This window comes from Manis javanica, chromosome 12 (genome assembly GCF_040802235.1).
Source record: "Manis javanica isolate MJ-LG chromosome 12, MJ_LKY, whole genome shotgun sequence".
NCBI classification, from domain to species: Eukaryota; Metazoa; Chordata; class Mammalia; order Pholidota; family Manidae; genus Manis; species Manis javanica.
Window position 1 is genome coordinate 4,457,719 of NC_133167.1, and position 27,979 is coordinate 4,485,697.

At 50.7% G+C, this 27,979-nt stretch overlaps 1 protein-coding gene and 2 long non-coding RNA genes across 8 annotated transcripts in view; 1 reads left to right on the plus strand and 2 right to left on the minus strand.

Annotated features, from left to right (window-relative positions):
* LOC140844906 (uncharacterized) lies at positions 1-20,031 on the plus strand. Its single transcript, XR_012123439.1, has 4 exons — positions 1-1,202; positions 2,578-3,262; positions 7,419-7,507; positions 11,663-20,031. It is a non-coding gene; the product is annotated as an uncharacterized lncRNA (long non-coding RNA).
* AGAP1 (ArfGAP with GTPase domain, ankyrin repeat and PH domain 1) overlaps positions 1-27,979 on the minus strand; it is a 513,333-nt gene that overhangs the window by 373,331 nt on the left and 112,023 nt on the right. The window lies entirely within an intron of this gene.
* LOC140844907 (uncharacterized) lies at positions 14,172-26,637 on the minus strand. Its single transcript, XR_012123440.1, has 2 exons — positions 22,893-26,637; positions 14,172-22,816 (listed from the first exon to the last, which is right to left on the minus strand). It is a non-coding gene; the product is annotated as an uncharacterized lncRNA (long non-coding RNA).

Consider the following 27,979-nt stretch of genomic DNA (forward strand, 5'->3'; position numbering starts at 1 on the left):
TAAAGGCTTTGACCCGTGAGTCCCTTGTGGAGGAGACAGACAGACAGCACAAGGTCTTGACAGAGCACCTGAGAATACATGCAATCTCAGCTAAGCTCACTGGCCTGCTCTGCAGGGACCTGGGTGCAAGGCTGGGCAGGCCAATGGACTCAGGACTGGGACTGCCCGGTCACACTGTCCCCTCCCTCATTACACCAGGGCAGGGTGACATGTTCACACACAGACTTCGTCCTCTGAGAAGGGAACAACCATTTACATCACAGCAAGCTAGAGCTGGAAGTGGCCTTAATCCAGCCCAGGTTATGGACACAGAAGCTGACTCCATGGGGAGCCACCTGCCTCAGGGCAGGGGGAAGAGGGGACAGGTTCCTGCCCAGTGCCCATTACTCCACAAATCCTGGTACCCAGTGCCAGGGGGAAGCATCTAAAATCAGGTTGAAATTCCATGTACATTTCAGTGTGCCGAGGCAAGTTAAGTTGTGATTTTTTAAATATGCCAATTACAGTCAGTTATGAGTAGCTTCTCACTCCCAAAGGAAAAATGTCTGAGATTTCTTGTTGGTCTTCTTGCCAAGTACCAGATAAACATGACTTAAAATTAAAACCAGTCTATTAAGCGTCACTTTATGGAAACACATACAAATACCACTTGGGGCAACAACCACAGTCCCTCCCACTAACGGCCACTTGCCCCTCAGCTCCCCCTTTTCCCTTCTGGCTTTCAGTGGAGGTTCAGCTGAGGATAACAAGGATTTAATCAAGAATAACACACAACTCTGCACCTGTCCCTTGGACAGCTGCACAGAAGCTCTGGAATTTGTGGAGAAAAAATGAGAAATTCTTAATGATTACTTAATCTTCTCGGTCATCAAGGACCAGGGCTTTCTGGGAACATTCTCCCTTGCAGGACCCACCAGAAGGGGTTCCTCTGATAACAGCATCTGCACATCTTCCTGCAGACATTGCAATCAAAACTCAGGGAGGACCCTCCTGATAGCCTCCCAGAGGGGAAATAAATACCATGAGCTGTCAAATAACAGCACCTGAGGAAGTCTGACAACTTCTAGATGCTTCCAAGATTGCCTTTAGAGCCACTGACCCCAAAGATGTGTAAAGTCCAGGACCTCTATGAAAATAAAAATCGAAGCGACGAGTGATGCCCTGGGAATTTTCATCAGTACAGTTGACAAAGCTCCCATCAGGTAAGCCTTTTTTTACAGACTTATCACTTCTGGGATTTGGCTGTGGAGGTATCTGGGAATGTTTTATCTGACCCAGGGGACTTGAAGGTTTGATATATTTTTCGCTAAATGTCGGAAACAACTTGACTAAGGTGCCTGTTCAAAGCCCCAAACACCCCCCCTGCCAATCAGCAGTGGGAGACACGTGACCGCCTCCCGCCTCTATTAGCCCACATGTCACCAGCTCAACGTTCCCCAGGCTCGGAGGACAGACACACCACACGCAGCCAGAGGCAGCAGCCACCCCCTTGGTAGTTACAATTTGCATTCGCGCTCTTGGGAAAGAAGGGAAGTAGGTCACGGGGTAGTTCTGACACAATGAAACGGAATGAACATCCGTGTCCTCTCACCCGCCCGCCGTACACGGCTCATCGACAACCAGAAAAGCAGGAGGACGACTCCCGCGGCGGGAAGACGCTGCGGGGGACGCCAGCTGGGGCAGCTCGCGCGCTTCCTTACTCAGTGAGGATGTCGTGCTATGCTTGCTCCTGTAAAAGATCGCCACCGACTCCAGAATCTTCCATGAAGGAAGCAGGGGAATGATAAATAAAACTGCCTTTTCACAGTGCCTGATTCACCCAGCTCTGGTCACTACTGCCTGTGGATCAAAGGCAGCCTGAAAAGTCTCTACCCACAAAGTCCTGTAACCATCTAAGGTGCTGCTAGTCGGCTAGGCTGGGCAGAGAGTGGATGCCCGTGCCACCACACCTCCCCGGACCTTCCTTCCTGTCACTCCCCCCAGCCACCCCAAAGGAGGCCCCTAGGGGTCGTGTGGAGAACCAGGTCACAGCTGCTTCTCCGCCCCCCGCCCCCTACCACGTTCCCTTCCTTTGCTCTGCTGGTGGGGCCCCCTCCCACGGCCAGCCTTCAACCTCCCCAAGACTAATGCCGCCCTACGATCTTGGCTCCAGCAGCCACTCTTTGCCCACAACCCTTCATGCTGGCCGTCCGTTCTTTCAGGAACTTCCAGCCATTGGGAGGCTTGCTTTCACACATCCAGTCCTCCCAACCCTGCAGATTCTTTGGGGCCAGCAAAGGCCAAGAGGTATCACTTTCTTTAATCTACTCACTACTCTGCTTGCCCACCTAAGAACTCCCCTGGAAAGGTGGGTCCACCCAAAGTTCAGCCCACTAGACCAGCAGCATCAGCTCTGCCTGGGAACGCGGCCCTGCCCTGCCATCCACATCGCTAGGAGAACCTTGTGCACGCTCCAGCGTGGGAGGCCCGGGCCTGCGCCACCAGGCCCCACTGTGGGTGCTCACAGGCCGGCTGAGGGCTGGGCGCCAGCACCCTGCACGCCCTCCCTGCAGCCTGGCCCCTACTTTTCCATCGCAGGTCTCGGAGCTTGCTGCCCTCCCTGAACACATCACGGCACCGTGCGCTCTTAGGAAGACCTGAGGCCACCAGTGCAGAGCTGCCTTGCTCTCGGGACTCCCAGCCACACCCATCTCTCCTGCTCAGAGTCGGCAAAGGGGCCCTGGGCCATCAGTCACAATCATCTTCTCATTGCAGGCCAGCACGTGCAATACTCTGTCCTCCCCATTTAGGGAAAAATGGCAACAGCGGCCTCTCCTCCCCAGAGCCCCCCAGCCCTCCGCCAAGGCCCTCCCCAGCTCCTGGAGTCCCTCTTCCTCCTCCCTTTCTTTCCCACCCTCTTTGTCCGGCACTGGGTTCCTGGGGCAAGTGGTCCTGGTGCCTCCCACTCAGGAAACCATCCTTTTTCATTCAATCAGTTTTAGGTTAGGGCACCATTCTGCTCAGACCCCCAGAGGGCCCTGTCACCTGCAGAATAAAATGCACACTCCTTAACTAGCACTCCAGGCCCCTGACAGCCCCCAGCCGCCCCTGCTGCATAGAGTGGCGACTGGGCTACAAAGCCAGAATGAGGCAATCCCAGTGCCTTCAGGAGAGTGACCTTGAGTCTCCCTGCAGTTCCCTCTGCAGTCAGGCAGACAGCGGGGAAGAGGGAACGACCAACTATGACGCATGCGAAGCATTTGCCCCGGCGCTTAGAACAAACGTGAGTTTTCTGCTGTATCCCAAGATTTTTCATTTCAACACAGAGAACCATTTCTAATCCTGACCAGCCACAGTCACCTGCTGGGGCAGCAGGACCAGCTAAACCCTACTCACCCCTGGGGCCTGGGCTCAGGACTCCTGTCCCCTCCCCAACACCTGTGTCCACCTGGGCCACCCCTTCTCAGGACCAAGCTCCCTGCCTGGCAGGACACCTGCCATTTACATAACCACCTCCCCCAGAAGAGAGGGTCCCCGACACGGGGCCTGCAACTTTGTCTTGAAACCCAGCCCCTACCAGTGAGCTACTTAATAAATGCCGCCTGATAGTTAACTTTACCAATCTGGGTAGTTGGTTCAAGATTAATTCTGGGAGGGAGAAGCAGTGCCTGGGTCATGTTACAACAAACAGGGGAGGTCAGCTGACCACCCCCCAGTCCCCCCGTTTACCTGCTACACCACACAGAGGTCCCCACCCCCTAAGTTTATCTGTGAAGTCTCCAGCTGCTAGGAAAAGACAGAAAAGGGTGATTCACCTCTTCCCTGGCCACACAAATTCTCAGCTGCAGCTGATCTTGGGTGGCTGCCCCGTGAGACAGTGTGCCCTTCCCTCGGGGGACAACAGGAACACACGCCTGGGGGTGGGGGCTTCACAGTGTGTGACAGCCCGGGGGGAGCCCATCCGCAGCAACGAGCATTTCAGAAAACTGGTGCTAGTCAGAGGGAAGGGCTCTGCTGCCTCAAGAAAGCCCCCCAGGGAGGGATTCGCCTGGAGTGCCCTCCTCCCTGGCACACACCAGCCCTGGCCACCCACACATGCAAAAAGAGGCAGGGTGCATCCCAGCATGGGGGGTGGTCAGCTGGTTCACCAAGACTGAGCTCGCAAGGGCAACCCGCACAACACTGGGCCTTTCCTGAGAGAGAAGGAAACGTGCCCTGCAGATCCAGGGGCTCAGTACCATTCAGAAACAGAACTCTCGCAGTAACTTAGAACCATTTGAAGGAAGGATACTAGTGGGACCTACCCCAAGTTAACGCAAGGGTCTAATGGCCCTTGGCACCTGGCACTTCAGTTCTCAAAATAATGGTTATCATCTTTCAAATGGCATGTTCAGGGAGTGGAGAGGAGCTGCAACCAGACCCTGTGCAGGGCTCTGCAGTCTACGAAGTCAACCTTCTAGGGGTGCAAACACCATCCACTGTACCCTGACCATCAAAGATGTCCAGAGAAGCAACAGCTGTTGTTGGAAATTTCTGGGCGTGAAGAAGGCGACAATGGGCAACGATGATCATGCAAAGGGCTTTTCCTCCGAGGAGCTGCTCCAGGGAATTAAGAGCTCACACCCACGGAAGTCTGACCCAAGCGAAGGCCAGCCAGGAAAGCAAGCTACGGAGACTCCCACGGTCGCACACCAACTCCTCTGGAAACTTCCAGCATGTCATCAAGCACTCAAATGCCAAGGCAAGGTCATAAACATGGGGCCTCCAGCCTGCGCCCACCACACAGGCCTGCCTCAGCCCCCACTCCTGCCCGCTGCGCCCGAGGCGGGCCTGACATGTGACAGTGGGCGCCTAGCAGTGGTAGGCCATGCTCTGTGAGCCACTGTGCAGCGCGCCCTCGGTTCACCCAATTGCTTACAGACAAGATATAAAGAGGTACTTGACACTGACTGGAGACTCCTGTGGCCAAAAAAGCCTCCCTTTGTGGGGTGACCAGAGCTCTAGCCCTGTTTAACAAGTGCCAGGCCATCAGCAGGGCCACCCCCAGCCCAGCCCCTCACCATTCCGCCCAGACGCCCAAGTTCCGGCCACCCTTGACCCTCCCTCTGCAGCCCAGACCCCTGCACTGGGCCTCCAGGCTCAGCCAGACCACCGTGGGCTCCCCTCCCCGCCGTGGCCATGGCTTAAGGCCCAGGTGGGAGGAGGGCTGTCAACAGCAGGCTTCAGATCATACATAATTCGGTTACTCCATGTTCTTCCCTAAATGATCCTAGGAGGTACGCAGTATTATTATTATCCCTATTTTACCACGGGAGTTGAAAAGGTGCCCATTAAGGGCAGAGCTGGATTGGAGCCCAGCCAGCTAGGCACGCCCTGCTCCCCACTCTCAGAAAAGCACCGACTCTACACAAGGGGTGCGGAAGACCCACATGAGGATGCCTTCTAGGCAGAGCCCTTCAGGGTCCCTGGTATGCAGGGGGAGGCTGCAGGGCGTTAGGACAAAGAGAGAATTCTAGGCTTGGCAAGATAAGTGAGAGTGCTTACTTTGCCTGCCCGCGGAGGGGGGCGGGGGGGAAGGGAGCCAGGTGGAGGAGACTTTGGGAGTGGGTGGGCAGAGATGGTGCTTAAAACATACACACAGAAAGCCCCTCAAGTTCCAAGGGATGGGGTGCTGAAAGTTCCAGGAAGACTAGGGTAAAACAGGCTCCCCTTTTATTTGAATCTCAAGGGACAAAGAACCAGTCCTGAATTAGGATCATCCCCAAATCCTACCCTCAAGACTTCCCTTGCTTCTAGAGCTCCTAGGAAGGCTGAGCCAACCCTCCCGCTCCGTTCCCTCCCCTCCAGTCCCAGCACTGGCTTCCAGCTGGCTTCTGCCTCCACCAGAGGCTCCAGGGCAGCCCTTTCAGAAAAGCCAGTGTGGCCCCAAATCGCCAGATCTACTGCCCAGTCTGTCTGCAGAGCTGCCTCCTCCTGAGAGCCCTGGGCAGCCACCACCCCCCATCCCCACTGCTCACCTGTCTGGCGCTTCACCCCTCCTCCTGCTGCCCTTGACCTCAGCCCTGGAGGCAGCAGGAAAGTCTGTCAACTGTAGGCTTCCCTTCCCTGAAGCAGAAACGCTCACTTATGAAGCCACAAATTATTACCCGTCAGACACATTCCGGATATAATCAGATCAGTACAATGGCCTGGGCACCAGGAAAATGGCACCTTTCTGCAGAAAGCATCAGACCTGTTGCATAGCCTCACGCTCAGTCCCTCCAAGAGTGATGTTAGCTGCCTCATTTCTAAAGCAAATCTCCTCATTTCTAGTAACAGAAGACATTCTGCTCATAGAAAAGGGTATGCACACACAAGCAGAAATGCTTTACCAGAAGGGTAAAGAAAACTGTAAAGGAAATAGTCTATAAATATTTAATTGGTGACCAAGGTTGTAATGACTTTGACTATCAAGACAAACATTTTAAGTTCATACAGTGTTTGCACCCACCGCTGGATTTGTGTCCTTAGGCCGCCAAACAAGCATCGCAGGCTGGGGGCGGGGCGGGGGTTTTAAACAAACGTATGTCCCCACAGTGCCAGATGTTAAAAGTCTGAAGTCAAGGCGTCTCCTTGCGCAAAGACACCGTCTTCTGCCTGTGTCCTAATCTCCTCTTATAAAAACACCAGCCATATTGGAATAGAGGCCATCCTCGCGACCTTAACTAAATGACCTCTTTGAAGATGCTGTCTCCAAATACAGTGACATTCTTCTTATCTTAGGTGCTAGGGCATTAGGGCTTCAACATATGACCTCTGGAGGACACAATTCAGCTCACCGCAGTTGCCATCACAGCGAATGATAACAGGAGCAATTCTTAAAGGGGGAGTTTTCTGCGATTTACGCAGAATGCGAATACATCTGGATTTACGGTAGGCATTTTTCTCAGTAAAACTTTAAAGCAACCCCAACATCAACAAGGCCCTGCAGTGCACAGTTCAGACCCAAATGGAGTTAACATTAGTAGTTGCTGGTAAGAAACTCAGACTGAGAGAGACCAGCTCACCCTCTGATGGTGCAGTTCAACCACTTCCAACTGGAGAAGCCACTCCCCTCACCTCTCCACCTCACAGCCACCCCCCAGGAAAAATGAGAACTTAACTGTACCCATGTGGGTGGGATCAAGTTTGAACTCTCATTTCTATTTTCCAGTGGAATATGTTCCTGGATTCATTTAAAACCAGACGAGTCTTACTCATATATAAAAGCCTAATCCCTGTGTATGCTCAGCAACTTCACCAAAGCCCCCCCCACACCCCAGCTCAGCACAAAGTTGAGTGTAGTCCCTCCCTCTCCCTTGGTGGCTGTCATGTTAAAGACTGCATTGTTGCCCTATACGTAAATCAAGCTATTAGACGTGAGAGTCTATTGTTTCTTGTTCTTTTCTTTTTTAACATAGCTCTAAAATGAAGGATATCACAGCCGTCCTGCTAAAGAGATGTGTGTCTTCTTCAAAACCAAGTTATCTGTCTCCACAGTGGCAATAAGGTACTGAGATAAATGAAAGCAGTATTCTCTCCTGGTGGTTTCCTCATTAGCAATCAGCAGGAGCGCCCCGCCCCCCAGGCCAGTGGGAATGGGGGCCACAGCCCTGGGGTAAAGGACAACTCATGTATCCTACAGTGGACTGCCTGCCCTGGACATGACGCTTTCTTCACTGGCCTGGCAGTTTGCACAGCCCCGCTACTTACCCGTTGGGAGATATCAAAGCGCCAACTGCCTTCTCGCTCTGTGTGGCCCTTCCCTCTCCTATAAATCCCCAGATCAAAAGGCAGAACTTTATTCCAGCGGACATTTACTGAGAGCACGCAAGACAGAGCCTCATGGGGGGTGGGGGGTCTTGGAAATCTCTGCAGAACAAATCTCCGCTAAAGCGTCAGTCGTAGGTACTTCCTGAAATGTACCACAAGTACATATACGGCGCTGGGCACTACTTCCCCACGAAGTAAGCGATCCCACTCCAAGGTGACTGGTAGAGCAACATAGGAAACATCTCTCTGCTCAAATGTCACCGCTCTTCTTGGGCCCCCCTGTGGCCTGAGAAACATCTCCTTGCTGTTAACTGAGCAGATGAGAGCGCGCAGGACTAGTCTGTTATCCCTAGCAGCTTCCACTTTGGAAAGTGAGGGTGGGGGGTAAAATACTGGGCAAATAAAGGAAAAAGGACCAAAAGCGTCAGAGCTCTGAGGCCAGGAAGGGCTGGGAGATGGAAGTGTGGGCATGGCGCTGTGACTCCGAAAGCAATCCCCGGGCATCCTCAGTACTAAAGCTCCTAGAAACAAATTCAGGCCACACCCCTTTCCAGCTCTATATCTACTTCGGTTTCCACCTGCTCGGTTTATTAATAAACAGCATGACAAATGCATATACCCTGTCAGCAAACTGTGATCTCCCAATGGAACAAAGTGCTTTAAAGAACAAAACAGGAGGCAATGACCCCTCTATCTTCCAGCTTCTGTACACTTAATTAATTCTATGCTCTCGATTCCATCATGAATAAATTTTCAAAGTGTCCCTCTTTTAAATCCATGTTGACCTTGTGTGGAATGCACAAATGTTTCTGTTCACACACAATTCAAAAAAAAAAAAAAGAAAACTGGGGATCACTCTGGGAATGGTAATTAATATTCTTTATCCATAAAAGAGCTTTGTTTGAAATTACATGATTCAATCAGAAATTCATTTTCTTTCCAAGTTTGCTGGGCTTCCTTTATGAATGCAAATCATAGTGACAAAGACACAATGTAAGGATAGAAAATATACTGCTTACTCCTTATAAATGTTTAAATTTTGTCCAGCTAGAGCTGTGAGAAGCAATTCGGAGACTCTCATAGAACATTTGGGGGTATTTTTATTCTAATTCTTCCTCCATGAAAATAAAGCAGAGATCCACGACTGAGGCCTTTCAGATGAAAGTACCATCAAGTACTATCATGTGTAGACCAGAAAAGGTCTTTACAAAGCCCTCGAGTTAGGAGTGGAGCATGTCAACTTTAGGACTGGCCAGCAGGCACTACTGGCCACCAGTCGTGTTTATCTCATTTGAAATGTGTTACTGTACTGAGCCACTTCAATTCATTACACCCACACACGGTGTTGAGGATGACCTTTGACTGGGTGGACCCCTCTTTATTCTGGTTTCCGTGTGCGGACAGTGATGTACCTACTAAAATTTTTCTGAGGTACCTATTGAAATTTTCTGTCATCCTTCTATCAGCAGTGAGGTAGGATATTGTGACCTTTTTCAATCCAGCATGTATTAAAATATTCAACTGGAAAAAAATCTGTTTCCTTCATCTTGCTATTGTAGTCACACAGTTAAGCAACCCCAGCTGTCCAGGAAATACCACCGCAATGAACACATTATTCGGCAGAGAAGACTCAATTGGGGTTCCTGTCGACCATTTCATATTTTACAAAGAGGCCAGGAAAAAGAAAAGGCCCACATTACATTAAACATACAGTTACGAATAAAATCCCTCTACTGCCTTTTATCATCACTGCACATCCAGATTGAAATAAGCAGCCAGAGGGCACTCCTATCATAAGCTCCTATCAGGAACTGTAAGGTCTTTTTTCTGGGTCTTTATCTGATTTTCTAAAATTGACAATTTTAGAGAATATTAAAATTGTCAATCTTAAAATTGATGATTGCTTTAAATAAGATAGGTTATGTCTAATTTTTAAACTTGAACTTAGGCTGGCTTTTCAACAATTTCGGTTCTGTTCTGAGCGAATTATTTTGATTTTTGAAATGTATCTTTCCATCTGTCTCTGGTGGGCTCAAGCCAGCCATTTTTGAGTCCTTGGAAAGTTTCCCCTTTGCTACTTAACCCACCCAGTAATAAACAAAGGTGGGAAGAATCAGGTAGAAGACACCCATGAATCTACACCCCTTTCCTTAAGCAGCAAAGCAAGAGAATGAGCCCTACAGCAGCTGGGTATTCCTCCCTTCTTTATGGAGGTCAAGTGACTTGCCCAAGGCCAGAGAGCTCGTAAGTGGCTGATGAGGGGCTGGGAGCCAAGCTTCTTTCCTTCTCAGGGCCGCGCGCCTTCCCACGCTTGCTGACCAGCTGACGACAGATACTGGGAACTTCATACTTTGGTTCATCTCCAGCACTGAGCCCTCTTCCCTGGGGTTTACGTTCACAATGTCTACGAAACAATGTTCGGGGATCTGCGTTCATAGACACACTGTTCCCCACCTCCGAGTAGAGCAGTTTTCTTAAGGTGTAATCAATGTTGTCACCCACAGACACGTGACCGGGGAACTTGCTCAGGGCAGCTCCTCGAGGAATGAGTGAACCAACCAGGAGAGTATCGGAGACAGGCAATCTTGGGGACATAGGACTAGGGGAGGGGCTCGACTGGGTGGCTGACAGGGGCTGCAGGGTGACCAGGTGGTCTGGGTGGGGTCCCCTGATAAATATGGAAGCCAAGGCTCCCAGGAGTCAGGTGGTTACTCCCAAAGGGACAAGCTTCTAGCATGTCAATCAAGGGGCTCACACAGGTCCTGTCCTCAGCCACCTGGAACCTGGCTGGGCATCACCTGCCCAGTTCAGGTATGTCATAAAATGTAGGTAAACCTATGGTTAGCATCATTCTGTATTTCTCTCTCAATTAAAAAATTGAGCTCAAAAAACAAAAAAGGTGCCCCAAACTCCAGACATTTCATACCACAAGACACTGTGTAATGTAAACCTAATTATCATTAAGAGAAGACATTTTCAGAGATGATATCTTGTCTTTACATACCCATCCGTCCTTGCAGGCTATATTATATCCTTTTTGGAAAAAGGCAGGGTAGAAATATAAATCAATCCATCTATCTTTGTGAAAATCTCTCCTTCTTTAGCTTAGATTCCTAGAAGCATAATTCCTGGGTCCAAGGGTCCAAATCTGTTATCTGATCACATTGCCAAATTGCTTTCTCGAAAGAGTAAGTGATCTCAACCCCTCCATCATTATTTGGGGAGGTTCAATGTTGACCACCCCTCCCTACCCACCAACACAGGCTTCTTCTGCCATCAGTCCACTCCATTCCGTCCCCGCGATACGACCATAGGCATGGACACTGCTGTCATTTTCATCAATGGTTTTAATCTTTGCTTGTATGGCTCAAATATCAGCATCTCAGATTAACTGGTTTTTGGCCACTTATGGGACTCTTCATGTTTTTGTGATCTACTTGGGTGAGCTCTTTAAATATAAGGAATATCCATTTGTCTGTAACATTCATTGCAAATATGTTTTCCTTACCTTACCAAAATGGGGATCAGAGTACATCAAAAACAAATAATTTTAAGAATATTGCTGGCATAGATATTCAGAGCACAGTATTCTCAATGGTAGTAGATCTTCCTCCAGGCTGGCATTACCCACTGACTGTTTCCCATCTGGTCCACATGAAATAGATGGCCCCGTCCTGGCCTTCTCTTATGCTGCCAACAGTTACAGAGGCTAACCTTCTTCTGGAGACACATGCTAGCTCTTTCCACAAAACATTCCTTAATAAGTCTTTCTAGACTTTTAACTGCAAGTTGAAGCTAAGCTCATAGGTTTGTAATTTGTAGAATCCTTGTTTCTTCCCTGAAAAAATTGGTTCTTTTTTTCATGTTGAGTTTCCTGTGCCCTATTTGCCAGGTAACCTTCGGAGCAGCAAGGTGGAGGGGAAGAGGACAAGGTCATTGGCAAGACCCTCAGGACCTCAGAAGGCACATGTCATAGCGTAAGCGTGCAGAGTTGTACGCTCTTTCTTCTCTGCTGTATCCCCAGTGCCTACAACTGCGGTGGAGAACATCTAACACATAATGGGCGGGGGGGATGGATGGACGGCTAGTTGGCTGGCTGAGGGGGTGAAGGGAACGAGCGAGGGATAAACAGATAGGGAAGGGAGGGAGGGTGAATGAACCAAATACCCGCCCAGTCCCGGAGGGACTCCCTCACAATCTCTGTACTCCCACTGGGTCTGACCAAGACTTATTTTCTTCCAAAGATCACTCTCCAATGAAAAAGACATTTTTCTGATTGCCCACCGGTGTGGTCATCCAGTTCGATTTACTGAATTCTGTTCCATTGGTAATACCATAAATTAACACAAGCTAGATATTAAAAAGCCACTGCTTTGATGTAAAAGGCACTCAAGAGTAAATAATAAGAGAAGCCAGCCAATGATGTAATGGAAGAGCTGAAGATTTTCTAATTCATTTCATTTCCATCAACCCACAGAGAACAGAGATCCTAAAATTAGTGACACTTGATAGACTGTATTGGGCACGGTCCCCTTTAACATCACGGAGGTGCTGGGCAGTGCTCTTTGGCCTGTGGTCCCTGGACCAGCAGCACCTGCAGAGAATACAGCAGAGGTGTGGGAAATGCAGAACTTCAGGCCCATCCTAGTCCCGGGGATTCAGAATCCTTGGGTGGGAGGCCTGGGAATCTGTCTCCAGGAGCCTCCCTCTCTCTCTCTACAAGTGGGCGCAGCTCTGCTCCAGGGCACAGTGTTGATATCCTCTCTAACACTTCAGATGTAACTGATACGCTTGAGATAAACACTTTGCTCAACTATCTGAAAATGACTGATTTAGTAAAAAGCCAAATGCTCTCTTTTTCCCCCGCTCTACTTCATTTTGGAATCATAGCACATCATTTAAAGGATGATTAAAATAACACATTGTTAAAGTATGTATACAAGTGTGAGAGGTTCTTAAAGTGTGACAACGATAGAATAATGGAAAATTTAAATCTCCTAGAAGTAGAAACAGAACTGCACCCAAAATGTCACTAGAACTTATTTCATAACAGAGAAATAAACATGTCCTCTAACTCACTCCTTAACTAAGAGAAAACTCATGTTCCTCTCCACCCAACAAAGCCCTCCAGGCCCTGGAGCTCTCTGCCCAGTGACTGCACCCATCCCCTCTGGGAGCCAGCCTCCTCCAGGGAGCCCACCGCCCATCCCTAAACAGCAATACAAGTCCATTCCAACGCATGTCATGTTCAGGAGTTTTATAAAATGTGTAACTATCCTCTTTAGGAACCATCACAAAAGTCACACTGTCTTGTGTCCTTCGAGATCCAGTAAAGGAGCCGCTGTACTGACCTACTAGCTCAGGACCAGCAGTCACCCAAACCAAGGTAACACCGCGGGACTCAGCAAGCTACAGGCCCAGGAGGCATTAGCCCCCGACAACTTTTGGTGGTGGGATCAACTATCCCTCTCGTCTTTGCAAACAAAGGGCCAGAGGCTTAGAGGGCACCCCTCAGCTCTGCAGAGGACGGAGGCCGAAGAAATCTGAACCCATGTCAAACTGACTCCAAAAGCCCTGGTTCTGACTCAAGGGACGGGAAAATGGGAGGAAGGAGGCGGGAAGTCTGAGGTATGGCCTGGCACAGACCAACACGGTCCCTTCCAGCTTCTGCTCCGGCACAGGCGCGGGGCAGGGCGCCCTGCTCCCCTTGTCCTGGGGCCCCAGCGGATGCCCCACAGCACCGGGCGGGAGCGGTCCTTGCTCACCTCGTGCGGCTCTGGCTACACACTATCACAATTATGAGACAGCATCATCCTGATGAGAAGCACTTCTCCGGCTGTGACTGAGTTACAGGCGGGGACGGAAAACCCTCTTTCCCAGGGAAGATCCAGAGGCGCTGACCTCTCGGAAGCTCTCGCTTAAGGTACTTTAAGCAAGTTTGAAATGATCTGCAGATGCTTCATGGACCCTTATTACGCAGTCCCCCGTGTAAAGAGGGACTGGGCTGGCCCCCATGCAGGGCCGGGTGCCCCCGACAGATTCAGAACTGCTCTAAGAGACAACAGGAAAGAAAAGAAACAAAAGACCACTGCCCTGGAGGGCAGAGATGGTGGAGGGTCAGGTGGCCGGGGGTGAGCAGGAAGGTACAAGACAGAGAAATAAACACGGCATTGTGCGGGTGTACCCAGAGCCTTCTCAGCACAAGCCCATAATAGGGGGTAGGTTTCTAAGAATAATGGGGGGGAGGGTTCCTCAAGATAAGAAGTCACCTGTGCTAATCTTGGTCACCCCCATAGTCCTGACCTTTTCTGCCTGGGTTGGTGTCTTGCCAATGGGTTTCAGCCCCAGGCAAGTTCTCTATGGTGAACTATAAGTGACCAAAGAAATGACAGCAGAATGTGCTTGGGGTGAAAGGGTTATACCCAACTTTATTTCCACGGTGGCAGGTCAATCACTAAAACCCCATCCACTCAGAGAGAGTCTGCATGCAGCAAGCTGGTCTCTGTCCCTGGGCCTCTGTCCTCGGCGCTGCCACCACTCCAGCCTCTGCTCTGCTCTCCTGCAGCCTTGCAGCCGTGCCTCCCTGTCACCCAGAGCACTGGGCAGGGCTCTTTATATAGAGTCAATAACAACGCATTGCCCACCCGTGTGTAGTGAGCTAGCCGACCAGGGCCAGAGGAGAATCCTGGCCACAGGAGCCTTCACTTTATTCAGTTAGGGGGGGCGGTGTACATTTAGGATTGAGATCTTCTGACCCGGCAACAATCCGCTCTAACCAGCCTGATGGGGAAAGTGGGTACCTGTGCAGTTCACGTGGGGACAAGGGGGTGCCCCAGGCTCCCACCTGGGCCCCCTCACACTCGATAGCAAAGAACGTGGACAATAAAATGATGACGAGATTAGACTGAAACCGTCTTGGAAGTTCATTCCAGATGTAAAATGCTATGTTAATACTAGAATTTCTTTTGTATCCTACTGAAATATGATTCCTCATTTAAAACTTGTAAAGCAAGTTCAAAGGCCTCATCAGATCTGAGAGGATCTCATTAAGGACATGCCTGCAGGTAAATATTTTCTCCCTGCTCAGCAAACCATTTAAATACTTACATGGCAGGTAGACTGTGATCAGTTGTCAAGATGATCATTACAAAGCTCACATGTAGCAGCTGTAACCAAACATTTAACCAGCACCTTTAAAAGCAAACAAAAAGCTGCCCTTCAGGGTTACTGGGCAACATTGTCAGGACACAAGGTGACCTTTGATGAGGAGAATGAACTTGCTCCCCTCACTTCTTTTACACTGGCTGAATCTATCTTTGTGAGCAACCGAGAAACAGTTATGTGAGCCCACCTTTTATTTTATGTACAATTAACTATTTTTCTACTTTACTTTGCTTGCCTTGTGGGGGTACCCAGAGCCTTACACCTTGTAATCAGGTGTTGCCCCATTACACTTGAATATGTTCATGAAAGATACTCCTTATAGATAGAAAAGCTGAAATACAATAACAAATATTTCTATGTAAGTCAGGATATCAAAAATTGGGGTTCCTGAGCAGGAGGCCACGGCATACCAAGGATGCACCACCACCTGGCGTGACACCACAGTCCTCTGGGCTGCACTTGGGGTACGTCGCCAACCCCAGAGAGCCTTTAGCCAATTTCTTGCAGACTGACTCGTGGTCTGAGTGCCTGTCTCAGCTCTGCCTCAAGCTTACACAACACGGGTGTCCGCATGATCCCCTCCAAGTGGAGAGGCTGTAGCTGAACGTCAGCTCGGAGGACTAAGATCGTGCGAGCGAACCGTTTATTCCGGAGCTGAGCATGTGGGCGAGCGGGCCCTCCTCTGGGGTTTCAGGGTGTGGATTCCTTGGCAACGCCTGTGTGAGCACCAGCATGTACAGGAGATAAACATCAGCAAGGGGGCCTCCGAGGAAGCCGCCCCAGGCACACACATCACAGATGGGTGAACACGCCACACGGTGCGAGGGGAAGAGCTGGCGGTGTGCCCTGTTCCCTCCTTCCCGCTCCTCCTCGGCGTTAGCGAGTCAGGAAGAAATCTAACTGTTCCTCCAGACTTTCTTCCCCCGTCCTCTCCTCCTGCCTCCAAGGACTGCATCCAGGGCGACCCTACCACCTGCAGCGGAAACAGCCCCAGTGACCCTGCGACATCTGCAAGGCTGCCTCTCCCCATGTCCAGAACACGAAAGCGGCTTTGCAATACAGCGCCCCCACTTAGTGGAGCAGGGAGCCGCCTTCCTGCTCATCCCAGACCCCCTCTACCACCGGCAGAAAACAAGGGCAGCGTCACCCTGGGGCTCTGCCGGCTGCTTCCTCTGATTGGATCGTCAGCTCTCAGAGGACGACCACAGGATGCGGAAGTGCCAGGGCCCCTACCATGAAGGAGACAGCACGGCGGGAAAGACAAGCGGCGCTTCACCAAGTCTGTGTCGATGTTTCAGCAACATGCTTCTCAACTTGGGGCTTCCTATCCAAAGGAAGGGGAAGACGATTGTGCTGAGATAGGTGACACAGGACAGCAGCATCTCCCAGGCCCTGCAGGCGAAGGGATGCCCCTAGGCTTCCCCAGGGGAGATGTTTTGGCTCTTATGCAGCGACACTGAACAGGCAGATATTCCTTTTGTCAAACAGAGTTCTCTAGTTGCTTCCATTTCCTCCATGTCAGTGTGGTCACTGTGCCGCGGCAAACACGGTTCAGAGACGAATCAGGCAAAGTCGCCAGTGGCCTTTAGCCTCCAGGAAGCCCCGTGCTCACAGGCATTGCTCCCTGGGCCTGAGCCGCCTCCCCTGCAGCAGGAAGGACAGAAGCGACCCTCTCCGCTCTGGCCCAGCTCTGTGTCTTGCCCAGTCCTCCGGAGGGAGTCTGCTGAGAGGCCCAAAGTGATCCCCGAGTCACAGTTTCTTCCTCGGTCTGAGCTTCCTCATGAGCAGCCCTGCACAGAGGGGTGACTTCCTACAGCAGAAGGAGCCCAGTTGCCAGGGCACCCCCGATTCACTGCCCAGAGAGCTGGCTGTGCGGATGCCCGCGACCCCACCCTCCCAGGGTGGTCTGTCTGTGGAAGCTGGCCCCTGCGGTCACCTCTGCTGGCAGCAGACACAAGGCAGGGAGGACAAGTCCAGGCATGACTGTCCGCTGCATCCTGGCAAAGCCAAGACTGAGTCACTGTCCAGAGGTCTGGGCCACAGGAAGGCTCTCTCGGCCTGCTGGGACAGTCCCTCCAGAGAAATGCAGAAAGCTCCTCAAGATCTGGAGGCTGAGCTTTCCTCGCCATGAAAAGTCTCTTCCAGTAACAGCCAGTGGTAGTACATAGTCCAAAGCCCTGGGAGGGTGGACACAAAGACCCCAGCCACGTGTTTCTTTGTAAATCCTTGGCACTGGATGCTCCAAACCTCATGGGAGAAGGAAATGCACCCTTGAAGAGGAAATCCCACTGCCTGTGCAACGAGCTGGCAGGACGTAGGGGGTGAGTGCTGAGCTGGGGAGGAGATGGTACCGTGCATGGGGACCGCTCTGGGACACCCCTCTGGGAATTAGCATGCAGGCACAGGAGCGGGCATTGCCTTGGACCCAGCAATTCACTCGGTCACTCTACGCAGAGGAAAACTCAAGGTGCGAGAGGATGAATGGAGAAATGCCCATCCACAGGGAGCAACCTAACTGCTCACAAAAGGGAATGAAGACAGATACACAGACAGACAGAGGCCTGGTTGGGGGGTTGGATCTTGTGCCACTCTTAAGATGGTCGTCATGCGGGCTAAGTAGTGCTGCCGGAAATGCTGACGGTCATTTCGAAGAGGCAGTAAATTAAAGTCATCTCTGCCCAAAGAACAAGGTTGGAGGAGGACATGGGAAAATGAGCACAGACTGGGCAGAAGAGACTGGGAGGAGTCATTCTGTAAGGACCATTTCCTATGGGCAGTAACATAGGGCAATAACACTGTGAAATAATTAAAACATGTATTTTTTACTTTTAAAAGACAACGTCACTGAATGCATGAGGGAGGAAAAGTAAAGCCTTTGGAGAAAGAGGACAAGCAGGTTTCTGAGTGAGCCTAGCCAGCAGCCACGTGGAAGAAGAGGGACTCCACGACACGCCCGGGGTGACAGGGCCGCAGCCAGCTCAGTGTCTCCAACTCCCTGACATTTACCGAAGCGCTGCTTGAACGGCGGCCTCGGAATGCAAAGGCAAGCATTCTACACACATGCAGAAAAGGCATTTCTCACCAAATTACAAGTTTCCCTAAAACACAACCAGGACGTATTTTTAAAAAGAAAGAAAGAAAGAATTACACAGTTGGGGAATGTTACACATACTTCCGTATAGTTTCATTTGCCTGAGTTCTATCTGCAAAATTACAGAGTATGTTTCTAAAGCTCAAAACTCCCATTATGCATTGTTTCGGATAATGTGTAGGTCCGCCTGACTGTATTTCTGTAATTGGCTGCTGGGCCAATGATTTATGGGAAATACTCTCGAATCATAATGTGAATTATACTCCCAGAGGAAAAAGGACCATCGTAGGCACAGACCTCAGAACCGGTCATTACAAAAAGGTCAAACTGGAGACGTTGTTATTAGTCAAGAAAACACACAGCAGACAGAATGGCTTCGTGACCTGCCTTAATCCAGCCGAGCAGTTCAGGACTTCTTTGTCCAGTCTTTTCCAATCCAGCAAACTTCTGACAGTTCTCCCTTAAGTGGGAAGGAATGGCTCCGCCTCCCTGCCTCACTCTGTCAGGCAGACGTACCAAAGTGAAGTTCAAATGGTCTGCCACGTTCTTTCGAACCTGCTTCCCAGACACTCTCAAGAGACGACAAGGGAATGAAAGGGTGGCAGGTAACAGAGCAGCAGCAAATGGGTTAAAGATGCCAGCGCATTCATGGCGTTCGCTGCAGTCATTCCCAGTTAGACAGCTTAATTACAGACCCAGGCTGTTTGTGGGCTGGATCAGCCAGTGAACAACCCGGAAACACGGCCCCTTACTGGTCTCTAAGCCGAGCCTGTCGGTCCACCAGTGGAGAAGTGGTACTAGGGAGTTTCAGGATTTCTTTGCTTCTGAGTTCTGAGATGGAGACTTATGATTTGGGAGGGAAGGCACAGTTCATTCCTTTTCTGGAAGACAGTCCTTCTGCCCTGCATAGGGCTGGCCTCTCCCAACCCTCAAACTTTTCACGGAGGGGGGGAGTAGCACCTTCCCTTTGGCCTGGGGCCATCATGGCCATTAGGAATCATTTTTCTTTTTTAACTGCACAATAAACCAGCCAGAATCTTGGGAGATGGCCCAGCTTGAATCAAACGGGGGGCAGGAAATATTATCGTAACTTAGGCTTGCACAGCACAAGTCTGTGTCCATCTGGGAACCTAGCGGAAGGCAGAAAGCCGCCCCCTGAGTCTCCGCAGCCGGCCACCTCTGCCGGGGACTGACCCTGCTGGAGGGAGGTGTCGGTGCACCTCAGGAGGGAAGAGCAACCATCTCCTAAGGGGACACCAAAAACCAGTGGAGGTCATGTCAAGAAAACACAAGTGCTTCTGAGCAACTGTGGGGCCTCTGAACCCCAAACATGTGAGTTGGGACCATAAAGATGCCAGTTTTCCAAAAGGGAAACTGTCTATTCTTGATGACATTACTGATCTCTGAATCTCTCAAAACTTCACAAAATAATCCAAAAAGAAAGTCCTAGAACAGAATTATTTCCCCTTACAGTGTTTTTCACAGCTCTGAGGAGCAGAAATAGTTGGCCCAGCAACATGGGGCAAACACTGCCTTGGGACAGGTGGAGATGTACAAGCCCAGCTCCACTGTTTTCTAAGAGTGAGAGGTGTCCTGTGATTATTCCTAAAACAAATCGCACCTCCCGTACGCCCAGACTGCAGCAGGCATGTCCAACAAAGGCAGGGGAGCACCGCGTGGGTGACAGGAAAGCCCCCACATCAGCCCCTGCATTCCCACACCTGCCTGTGAGCTCAGCCTCCCCACCCCACAGCTGCGGAGCAGCAGCTCTGGCTGGAGTAGGAAATCCCCCACGCCGCCGCCTCTGCCCTGTGCACCCTGGAAATTCTGGTTCTCCAGGGCTCTATCCCAGGCTGACTTCCCACGCCATGCAATCACTGCATGGGTTTGTCCACTCCCAGGGCTCACTTCCAGCTCTGGAGGACCTTCAAATGGATGCCCCAGCTCAGAGCTTAGCTTCTGAGTCCGACAGCCTTCCGCACAACTCCACCTCAGCCCTTCACAGAACTTTACACTCAATGAGGGCATGGCCACAGCAGGATGCATCCCAGTCTTTCCCCGACCAGAGAGCCCCCCGTGTCCACCCAAATCCCAGCCTCGCTCCCACCCTCAGGCCTGCCTCCGCCAAAGCCAATCCACCATCAGGTTCCACAGAAGCTGCCCCTTCATCTCTCCAGAGCCCACCCCTTCTCTCCATCTCCACTGCCATCATCCTGGGACAGTGGCTCAGGAAAGGCCATGTGCCCACAGGGCCCAGCAGGTCTGGATCGGCTGGAGGCGTTTCTGGTTATCACAGCTGAAGAGGGGTTCCTCCTGGCAGCTAGTGGGTGAAGAAGTCAGAGCTGCTAACCACCCCACAGTGCACAGGACAGCCCCTCAGACCAAAGATTCATCTCACTCGACATGCTGAAGTTGAGAAACCCTACACCATCCCTCCCTTGGGTTATTACAAGCTTCCCAACTGGTGTTACCTCTTGCCGTCTCTGCCTTCCCGACCTGTTCTCTACAGGCCAGCCAGAAAAGTCACCTACTCCGGGACGGAGATGACCACAAAGCTGTTCTTCCCCCTACCCAGGGAAGGAAGCTACGGCTTGCAATCTCCCCGCTCAGTGATGGGTACTGTTAATAGTGTTTTCCTTACCAGTCTTCTACCCGGGCATATACAGAGAGATTTTGTTACTCTTTAATTTTTTGAACAAAACTGAGATAATAGCCAACCTAGTATCTTTTGTGACTTATTTCAATTTCATGAAGTGAGATGAACATTTTCCCACACCATTTTAATGTTTATCTTTGGACAATTCAGAACATTTTCTCGGTGCACAATTCTCTTCACTGAGTCAGTGTTTGTGGAACACGTCCTATGCACCAGACAAGACGAAGACGCGACACTTCCAGGGAATCCTGGTCCCAGAGCTGCAACCCGACAGCCATCCTCTCCTCTCACGGCCATAAGGTCTTGGGGCTGAATGTGGTCATCTGGTCCAACTTCCTGTTTTATAGCTAAGGACACCGTGGCCCAGGGAGACAGGAGGGCCATACCCAGATCATAAGGCTGGTGTGCAATCTAACCGATGAGCACCTATCGCTCCTGGCCACACCTGTAACATGTACTTCCCCTTCACATCTGGAAAAGTCTGAAACTTCCTGCCCTCTGGCCCAGAGCTTCTATTCTCACGTTCTTCCTAAAAGTCATTACATTTTGAGATCCCACGAGGTGCTGCTGGGCAGGCAGGTACCTTACAACTCCATAGGGCATGTCTTATGTTCATCTTACAGATAACGAAACTGAGGTCAAGGGCAACTGCCACATACAACGCGCTGGATCAGCGAGAGATTCAGGCGTTATCTCAGTTTGCTGTGCTGCTGTGTGTGAGCCTTAGACGGGGCGGCCTAAGCAACAGAAATGCAAGGTCCCACCGTCCTGGAGACCAGAAGTCCAGTCAAGGTGTGGGCAGCGTGGTTCCTTCTGCAGCTGAGAGGGAATCTCTCGGGGCCTCTCTCCCTGCTTCTGGTGGTGGGCTGGCCATCGCTGGTGTCTTTGCCATGCAGCTCTCTGCTGTCATCTCTGCGCCATGCTCTCCCTGGGTAGGTGTTTCTGTCTAAATGTCTCCCTGGACACCAGTCAGACTGGTTAGGGCCACTCTACTCCAGTAGGAATTCTTAACTAATTACATCTGCAACCACGCCATGTCCAAACAAGACCACATTCTGAGGGACTGGGGCTTAGGAGTTCAACATACGGATTTTGGGGGGACGCAGTTCAACGCATAACAAGTAGTGACACAAAGACTGAGTCTGGCTGACTTACCTCCAAGCCAAGTGGGGTTCTGGAAAACTGATGGGAGGGCCCCACAGGCTAACAGCACGGGCTCCCAGGCCTCCCTCCACACGGGGCAGGCTTGATCCATCTCTTGGTTCTGGACAAGCCCTCTTCCGTCCCCAACCTTTCCCAGAGGACTGGTGACTGGACATGCACTTCCCTGTCCACAGCTGTGACCACTTCCCAGTTGCAGGCCTTCCTCTGATTCCTTCTCTGACACCAGGGATCCCACAGAAACTCAGGCAGGTGTGTTTATTTTTGAATACAGTCACCCCCAAAAGCACAGTGCACAGGATGCTATGATGTCCTTATTCACTGACCAAAGCCCTGGAAAGGGAAAGGTTTCCCAAGTAAAAAAGCTCCCAGCACTTACTGAAGGAAAGAAAGGACACCACAGCTGAGGTGGATGAAAATTTCCTCTTTAGAATCCTTTTCTCCCTAAGGTGGGATCTTAAGCACTGAAAGGCAAACCTCTGTGCCGCCCAGAAGAGCGCTCTTCCGCCTGCCCCAGTGCACGCCTGCAACGCTGGGGACAGGCTTTGGAGACGGCCGTGGGAGGGCCCTGGAAAGGTCCCCTTGGGGACACCAATACTTACACTGGAAACGTCACTGATCTAGATGTTTTTCCAAAATAACACCAAAGTGCTTTCTTTCCTCCATCTGTCTTCATTTCTCAGAGAGTTAAGCCCCTGGGGTCAGACCATTTTAAATAATCTCAGAGACTGTAATTTTTGGAAGAGTTAACCCATTCTGCATACCTAAAGACTATGAGATATTCAGACCAACTGTTTTCTCAGGCAAGCCTATTACCAAGCAAGATGCAAGTCAAATTCTAGTAGGCAGAGACAAGGAGAAATGAAAGAAAAAGGCTACAATCCTGGGAGCTTGGTGGAGAGCGGTTTTGTCTGTGGAAGAGCGTCAAGCCCTTCCTCAAGCTGTCCCGGGTCGGCAGGTATTCTCACTCCCTCCTGCAAAGAGGTGGAGGCTTAGAAAGGTCAGGGCTTACCGCTGCCCAACAGCCAGCACATCCAGTTAGGATCCCACCTGTGTTCACAGCACAGGAGCCTCTTGGCCACCAGCTCCTCAGGCCAGGAATTTGTACAAAATTCAAACTGCAGAGGGAAGCGCGTTCCAGGGTGAGAAGGGCCGCAGAAAACCCGCATGGACCTGACAACAGCTCACCGCCATCGCCGATGATTCTGGTAATGACAACACTGTGAAAAAGATAACTTAATTTTGGCCAAATTAAACCCAAAATTCTCAGTTGCAATTGCTCAATAGGGTGGGAACATGGAGAAATCTGACGAGGAGACCCTCACACTCTGAATGGGAATGCTGACATTTTGTTAATAAATTGACATCATGACACTATACCAGAAAGATTCCCCGAATCCCCCGGAAGGTTCAGCCTTTCCCGTCTTGGACGCAGCTGGACCACGGCACAAGGTGGGGGAATTGATTACAGATGATTAGGGTTTCGATCGCAGCCTGAGAAACAAGAAGTAACTTTCTGATGGACAATTTCTCGGCTCCAGTTTCCGTGAGAAGTTGTAAATGAGCTGTTTCTGATGGAACAGAGTCTGTCTCAAGGATGCCCTGGGGGACCTTCCAAAGTCTGAGCCCTCTTTTGTTTTCAACAGAACCCCACATGGGTGTATAATTATTTCAGTGGCATTGCTGCAGCTTGTGTTTGAGACTCCTAAGCACATGTAGATGAAAAGTAAGCACATGTAATTGAGTACTTGTTTATCCACAGAGCTCTCAAACACAGAACTTTCATTAAACAATGCTCCAATGCAAACTCTAGCAGGTATTTCAAAACACATACAACAAACTATTGCCTGAACTTAAAGGAAAAACTCCAGAGACAAGATAATGGGGAAATCCCGTGAAAAGGCCCACAATTTGTCTTAAAGCCACAGATGCTTCTTTTCAGTCCCAGTGTTCAGCCCGTGCACATGTGTCTGCTCACCCAAGGCTTCAAAGAATCAGGGCACAGGCTACACATTTTGTAGGAACTCAGACGCCCACCACACTCACCCAGAGTAAGGGGCTAAGACTAAGCCCTGGGCATCTGAATTTAAGGGAACAGGCCCTCCTGCACAGGGGGGGCCAGCCAGGTCTTCCGACAGGCTTCTTCCACTTTTCCACATATAAGACACTGCATGCTCCCCTAAAACAATTACGTCAATTTAACAGGAAAATCAAAGTGACAGAGCATGTTTTATAAACCGTACAGCAACATGCCACCAGGCACCAGAGTGGGGAGACCAGGAAGATGAGCTGGTCAGTACTCACGTCTCCTGATTAAACTGGCCAGCGCTTTTTCACTGGAGAAACACGACCACCTGAACAGCAAGGAGAGACAGCAGAGCCTCGAGACGCAGAAAGAAGCCAGGTGGGACTAGAAAACAGAAGCATCCAAAGGTTTCTGTTTGCAGCCAAGACCTGGGTAGACCCGCCCAGGCCTAGCTCAGGAAACAAACTGTGTAGACTTGGACATCAGCAGATGGTCACTGGAGAGCCCCAGGTGTGCTTCAGACAGGCCAGCTCACCAAAGCCCGCACGGCGTGCACGGTCACCGGTGCTGCTCCATTTGTCATGAAGATGGCTAAGCAGGGGCTCCACAGAGGACAGCTGGGCAGAGGCAAGCGGGGGCTCCCGAGGGCCCTGCGTGTCTGCCCGAACAATCTCCCCTCAGGGCGGCTGGGCAGCAGCTGGGCACTTTCCTAGGAGTGCTGCTCAAGAGGTGAGATCTCAAGTCAGAAAACCCGTCTGTCAATTAACCAGAGGACAGTTAACTGCCAGGGTGACCAGCCTCTTTGGGTCTTGCAGATAACACATTCTCACCTTGGGTATTAATTTGGATGGTTTGACCACACTTGACCAAACCCCCCAAATAACACTGACTTAAACAAGACAGAAAGGCATTTCTCTTTCACTTTAACGGAATCTCCAGGGAGGCTGTCCCATAGCACTGGCTCCTTAAGGACAGACCCCTTCCAATTCTAACGTGGCCATCACTGTCCGGGTCAAATGCAGATGCACTAAAGCAAGAGAGAGGGAAGGGGCAGAGGGATCCCCACTATTTTGTAGTGAGGCCTCCAGAAGCTTCCAGTAGAATCCTAGGGGAGTTGGTCACACCTAACAGCAAGAGGTGCTGAAAAGGTCTTTATTCTGGGCAATCCAGTTGAGGAACAGTACTAACAACAACCTGAACTTAATTAATATCTCCCATCTGCCACATACATTTCTAAGCATTTTTCCAAGCATCTCTCACCAAATTCTCACTATGACCACGTTTCACAGATGTTACTATGTCCCTTTTCCAGCTGAGGACAGCAGGGCACATGGAGGTTCAGTTGCTTGCCCAGGCTCATAGAGCAGCCAACCCAGGGAGGCTGCCTTCCGGGGCCTTGCTGGGATCGCTGCTCTTCCTGGGAGGAAGCAGGAGAGGGAGACACGTCCCCCATGGACCATGGGCGGGCAGGGCAGGGCAGGGCAGGGCAGCCATGGCTGGCCCAACAGGGACCGCACGGTTTGGTCCTCGGGCACAGGCCCCTCCCTCCCAGCTCCAGCTCCACCCAGCACCTCCTTGGCTGTTTCCCACAGCCTGGCGGGCCAGGGTTGGCCTATCTATGCATGGATTTTTCCGTTTAACTCTCCTAAGGAGCCTTTCAAGTCTTGGGGCCTCCTTTCATTGCCTGCAAGATCTGACAGCATTAGAATCACCAAGTTGGCTATCTACCCATTGGAATGAAAACACTCGGATGTTTCCAGAGCTTGTATTTGCAGGGGTGATGAACCCTGACGTCGGCCGCCCCTTCCGTGGATTTTTCCTTGAGTGTCGTCCTGGCATCTAGGCATTGCCAACACATTTGCATATCAAGAGCTAGACTGTAGGCCCTGTCAAAATATTTTCTGACAAGCCAGAGACACGTTTTATGACACAACTCGCGGTTAGCAGACAATGTGTTCACAATATGCTTCCACAATCTGCCCATCTCTCAGAGGCAGGCCCTTTGTTTTGATCAGGGTTTGGCCGGCTGTCACCCAGCTTCATACATTATGCAGACCCAGCAGTGAGCGGGGGGCAGTGAGCAGGCCGCAGTTCCAATAATTAGGGGGAGGAAGGAGAATGGAGGCTGAGCGTTGCCATGGCGGCAGCAAGGGAAGGTGGCTGCGTCTGGTGAAGGACAAATGTGCCGCCACCCAAGCCAGTGACAGGCCCAACGGCATCAACGCTGGAGAAGAAGCAACCACTTAACATGAAATCTGACGCTGATGCAACCCCCTACTGCCCCAAGCTGCCCCCCAGCTCTCTGTCAGAATCCCAGGACGTACAACGTGGGTATTATAAAGTGACCCGGAAAACGCTTATGCTGTGACCACAAAACCCCATCTCAAAAACCTTTTAAAAAATTATGTACAGAAAAATGCTTAGCAGAAATTTCACCAAAATATTAGCAAGGATGTGTGACAGGCCTCTGGGTTTCCAAAAAATAACTTTTCTTTCAGTATGTGCTTTATTTGGTGCAAAACCTTTCCACAATGATGTGTTCTTGAAGTTTCATATTCACGTATTACTAATGGAAAAAAACAAGTGCAATGAAATATTCCATATAAAGTGATGAAATGGTTATTATCTGCTTCAGAAGATGATATTTTTGATTAATAAGGTGTGAGTACAATCCCCCAGTGGTCATTTCCTGCCTTCCATGAAGTCTATTCACATCAATCAGCAATGATGCGGTCCCCCCCGTGGGACACTCTGTCCCATGCTTCTCCCGGCCGCACCTCACATCAGACACTCACAGTGGCCCATTTGCCTTCCCCGGCACATCCTGCCTCCATCTTTCCTCAAAGGCTCTCTGTAAGGCCTCTGGGCACTTCACCTGGCAGCCCCTTTGCCCAGACCACACCACCAGGCCTCCCTTCCACCAAGCCCATGTGCGCAAAGAGCTTCTCCTTTCAGCCCCACCCCATCCCTGGGGGCTCCCCGCCAGTGTCCCCAAACACTCCTCACGGGGACACCAGGCGTGAGCTTATGGCAGTGGTCTGGCTCCATGTCCTCTGCTCTGCAGATGCTCTGCAGCAGGAGCACAGCCCCATGAAGGGCCCTTGCCCGCTCCTCTTGGCAGGGATGGGTGGTGGCGCCATGGCGGTGGCTGTGCCAGGCCATCCCACCTGGCAGTCTGCGCACCTGCCTCCCCTCTGCTCCCACCAGACACAGACCCTCCTTGAGCTGCAGAGGACCTGCCCAGGATGAGTGGGGCCGCGCTGCAGTGGAGGACACAAGGCGTCCACTGGGCTCGTCCCCTCCAGTCTTTCCCAGTAAGCGTGTCTTTCCTTCCCTAAGTTCACACTACGAGTGACCCACTTCTCCCTCCAGTCAAGTAGATTCTGGGATATATTTTTCTAATCCTGACCTCATCCTCATCTCCCTTTGGCTGGAACTCAAAAATAATTCAAACCACTGAGAAAAATTGCAAAGAAAAAAAACTTTCCATATCAACAATAAACGTAAACCTCAGTATGACACCATCTCGAATGGGAATATGGCAATACATGGCTAAAGGCTCACTCAGGGACAAAGCATGTCCTGTGACTACCCTAGAACTATCAGTGTGTGCTGTGACCCCAAAATGAAGAACCCCAAAATGGCAGAACCAGTTGTGGTACTGTGATGGCCCACCCCTGAGACTACAGACATCAGACCACCCAGGACCCCCAAACAGCCCCATGGCTGGGGTACATATCAGAGGATACACTCTGCTCCCCTTATGAGAAAGACTATTTTATTTAAAATAAGGATTCCATGGCACCAAATTATATAACAACCCGCATGATTTCTTTTCAACTTAACAGTCTAGCTTGAAATTTTGCTTTATGAGAATAATGGAAATAAACCCAATATACCTGCATGGTGGTTTGACCCAGTATTACAGGATTTCAAATATTAAATCTATGAGAACTGATTAGAATATGCGTCAACGAGCTATGGCCCATGGGCCAAATCCAGCCCACCACATGCCTTTGTGCATAAAGTCTCACTGAAACACAGCCATGCCCATTTGCTGATGTATTTCATGCCGCAACGGCAGTTGAGAGGTTGTGTGTGGTGAGACTGT